Source organism: Anoplophora glabripennis, unplaced genomic scaffold, assembly GCF_000390285.2.
Source record: "Anoplophora glabripennis isolate ALB-LARVAE unplaced genomic scaffold, Agla_2.0 scaffold357, whole genome shotgun sequence".
Lineage (NCBI taxonomy): Eukaryota > Metazoa > Arthropoda > Insecta > Coleoptera > Cerambycidae > Anoplophora > Anoplophora glabripennis.
This window is the reverse complement of record NW_019416998.1, coordinates 436161-440351: the sequence shown is the minus strand read 5'-3', so window position 1 is coordinate 440351 and position 4191 is coordinate 436161. Positions and strand designations below refer to the sequence as shown.

The following is a 4191-nucleotide window of genomic DNA, read 5'->3' as shown; positions in this document are numbered from 1 at the left end:
TACCCCTTCAATTACCTGTATCGGCGACACTGCTTTTCAGAAAGAAACCGTTTGCACATTATTCTTATCGCACAATTGATGTTTACTCGTGTACAAATTTTGACATTTTTATCTTTAGCCGATTTAAAGATAATTAAGGAAACTATTTCGAAAGTAACAACTTCAACACACTGTATCTCGAAAACAGGGCGTCTAAGAAAAAAACGTTACAGGAACTACTCCTATTATTTTCCCATGAGGAACTTGCACGCAAGTTTTTTTGAAACATGAACGGGACACCCTGTATATTATATTATAACAATAAAATGAGTCGTTATGTATTATTTTGATTGCCGTTAATGGTTTTTAAGAAAGTTCTCCTAATAATCCTCAGAATCCCACTGCCGACATCGATTTATATCAAATTTCCCTTATTTGTCACAATAATACACAACAGTTTACAAACTTTACCAACATTAAGGTTTCACAATAGCAAAACTTAACCTTCCAATAACTAATAAGTGAATAAATATATAAATTAAGAATATTAGTCGTCAGTGCCGCGAAAAACAACTACTCCGAGGGCTATTTGCCCCTACCGGCATTGAATTACATTCTCGATACCCAGTACAACAGCTAGGATCGCTCATCAGCTGGTCCCACCAGGCACAGACCGGTTTCGGACTTATTAGTTCTCATCAGTGTGTCATAGGTAGGACAACCGATGAACGATCCAGCTGTTAAAAGTCGTAAACTCCCGATAAGAGGTACATAGTACGCGAAGCACAAAGGCTCCATCTATCGCGCTGACTTCCACTATGCCATTCAAATGGCTACTACGGTGGAAGCTACCTGCTAAAATTTGCCAGGTACTTTGTTGCACGAATGTCGCCTATAGAGGGCGAAACACAATGTAAGTCGTCAGTGCCGCGAAAAACAACTACTCCGAGGGTTATTTGCCCCTACCGGCATTGAATTACATTCGCGACACTCAGTACAACAGCAAAGAAATTTACAGAGTACAAAGAATATTAGAGTGATTTTCGGTACACTGCCATCTTGTTAAAGATGATCGTTCAGGGGAACGACATTTATTTTCGTACTGGGTCCTTTCCAAATTATGTAAGCCACGTCCTTGATCCTCTTGGTCATCGTATTCCCACAAGTTCTGAAGCTTTTGAGATTTCTTCCTCACTGAGTGGTGTATCAGCTCGATCTTCTGGATGGCCAAAAATAATGTCGAAGGTAGCCTCAATTCTCTACCAAAAAAGTATGTTGCAGATACGACATTAGACACAAGTAAAATTCAGATTTCCAAAGTACGATGAATTTGTAATACCGCTGATATACCTGGAATGGTGAGTACCAAAGAATCGTTTTGAAACCCATCACGGTTTTTAAGGACGTTCGGTAGAGATAAAACCCAATGAATTTTTTTGAAATTTTGACCAGACGTTCTTATTGTTGTTACAATAAACCTGTCAAAATTTCAAGAGGTTCATCTGTTTCGTTTTCGAGATATTGAATTTCAAAGTTCAGTCATTTTAACATGGTCGCTTATGGGAAAACTGATAAAAACTCAGTTTTAAGAAAATTGGCCCAATGAATTTCGCCAATTTTTTTATATCTCACAGATAATGTTATTAATTTAATGTATACCAAGTTTCGCGACGATCATCTAATTCGTTTATAAATAAAAAAATAAATAAGAGTTCGACAGAAACGCAACGGCATCGTCGCAAGTTTCTCATTCTTCGTAGTCTGGAGGTTATACTGTTTGGCTTTGGGCATTTTTACGAATGAAATCTACGAATATAAATACAATTGTCACAAGTCTTTTTAATTATTTATTTATTAATTTTTATTACATTTTTATAACAAATAAAAGTCAAATACTTATAGCTTTATCACAAACAAATTGAACATACACATACGCTGCCGTAACCGACGCAGCAGACGAGCAGACAGTGCAGACAACTGATGCGTGTACATGAACACTCACACATTGAAAACCCGTACGGCGTTGTCAAGTCTTCACTCATCGCTAGTTTCCCCTTGCTCCGCAAATGTTTCCCCCCGCTATCTCTACCGAACGTCCTTAAGAAAGATATTAATGTTCAACGCATCAAAGATATGAATTTGCCACAATTTAATTGCAAAAACTATCTTACTCGTACAGCTAATAAAAAGAAGAACATTGAAGCAATTATACCATTTCTTAAAGAAGAAAATAAAAAGTTCTTTCAAACTTTATTATGTTGAGTTTTTAATATTATACCTATGTTCTATGTTCCATTGTTCTGTTTTATTACTCTATCCATTTATTTTTGAGTGAATAAAATATAAATAATTACATTATTTACGTTGTATTTTTCTCTTACTAATACCAGTAGAAAAAATCCGTCGGGTTCATACCTCATTTTTCATCTCATATCTCATGGTACTTAGCACCTTTTTCAAAATTACTTATTATTATTTTTCTTGAATTGTGGTTGCATAAACTTCAAAGCTACTACAACAATTTCAAAGTGCATAGTGAGGAACATTTATTAATTTTTATAAAAAAAACATTTCTAAAATAAATTTTTGGGATGAAAAACATCGTTTATCTTAAAATGACAGTTTTGGCACTTAGCCCGGTTTTCATTTCAAGTCTTCAGTTGTATTAGCCGTAACGTCTGTCAGAATGGCGAGAATTAAATTTTGGATTTTTTTATTGGTGTCATATTGTATTTTCGCATTCTTGAGTTCGGTGCACTTTTATGATTAAGATAATGTGTCAGATGATGTAGTTTAACCGTTGAGTGAAGTATTTCTTCACTCAACTGTAAAATATCAGAATAATATTAAAATAATTTATCATGTAATAAACAAAAAATAATTAATTATAATGATGATATATTAGAGATGAGTCATTATTTGTTTGTTGAAAAAAATAAATTTTTGTTTGTAAACAATTGTGTCACTTGTATTGGTAGATTCAAATTAAGAGTATCATGGACATTAATTTCGGGTTCCGCAAAACAATTACCGATCTTAAAATTCTTCTGCTCGGGATTGTTTGAAGAAAAACATATTTTCTAGAATAATTGAAGAACATAAAAGTAAGACAAAACTATTAATATACTTATAATTATCAACATAGAAACTGCTTGCAACTTACATATTTCGCAATTTCTTTTATTTCCATTAAGTAAAGGGAAATGTTAACGCTTCTGACTGTATGGGTATCTGGGTATCTGCTGGTCATCTTTGTCGATATATTATCAATTCCATAAAAAATATTACAATCAAGCTTGGTACTACTGGTGAACAAAGTACAAAACGTATTTCTGGTAAAAGGTCTTGTGGCGCAACGGATAACGCGTCTGACTACGGATCAGAAGATTCCAGGTTCGAATCCTGGCAGGATCGACTTTTTTTATAATTATAAATATTTAATTTTAAGGATTCCCGAAGGAAGATAACGTATTTTATGTAAAAAATGTATTAATACTCAGCTTTAACGAAAAATATAAGAAACTGTTACATTTAACTTTCGATCATTTTGATGTTAAAAAAATGATGTACCACAGTGTTTGTAGTGAAATCTTGAATAATAGAATAATTATCTACTTTTTGTATGAGACCTTTCCGACTGATAGATATTTCGGTGTAAGAGTTTATTTTCAGTGTGACAGAAATACTAGAACTAAAATAATGGAACCAGATAAATAATTACATACAATATCTTCAAACCCCACTTTTACGATTTTAGGATTTACGATTGCCCCCAAAATCAAAAGAAATTTTTCAGACCCAATATGGGACGCTGTAACTAGTTGTTGCACTTTAGTCTTTAGACTATTAGATAGACTTATTATATTTCCCTTAAAAATAAAAAAAAGATTGGAGGCGCCGGGCATCGATCCCGGTACCTCTCGCATGCTAAGCGAGCGCTCTACCATCTGAGCTACGCCCCCTGATATTATTTTTTCCGTATACTGCAGATAAATGTAATATATGTTTGTATTTGCTATACTAGTTATTATTCCTATTTATACAGGGTGTTACAAATTAGTAGGTCAACCCGCTAACCACATTTTCTTTGGACTAAAATAATGGGACTTTTCTTTTGTCACTTTTCATTTCGGAGCCTCATTTTCAAAATACAGGGTGTCAAAATTAAAATTTAAAAAATGATTTTTATTGATGACTCCAGTGATGGTAGAG

The 4191-nt window shown here is 33.7% G+C and overlaps 2 non-coding genes across 2 annotated transcripts; one reads left to right on the top strand and one right to left on the bottom strand.

Moving 5' to 3' along the window:
* Nucleotides 1-3320: 3320 nt before the first annotated feature.
* Nucleotides 3321-3393, top strand: Trnar-acg. The gene has a single exon. It is a non-coding gene; the product is annotated as a tRNA-Arg (tRNA).
* Nucleotides 3394-3868: 475 nt separating this feature from the next.
* Trnaa-agc lies at nucleotides 3869-3941 on the bottom strand. The gene has a single exon. It is a non-coding gene; the product is annotated as a tRNA-Ala (tRNA).
* Nucleotides 3942-4191: the final 250 nt, after the last annotated feature.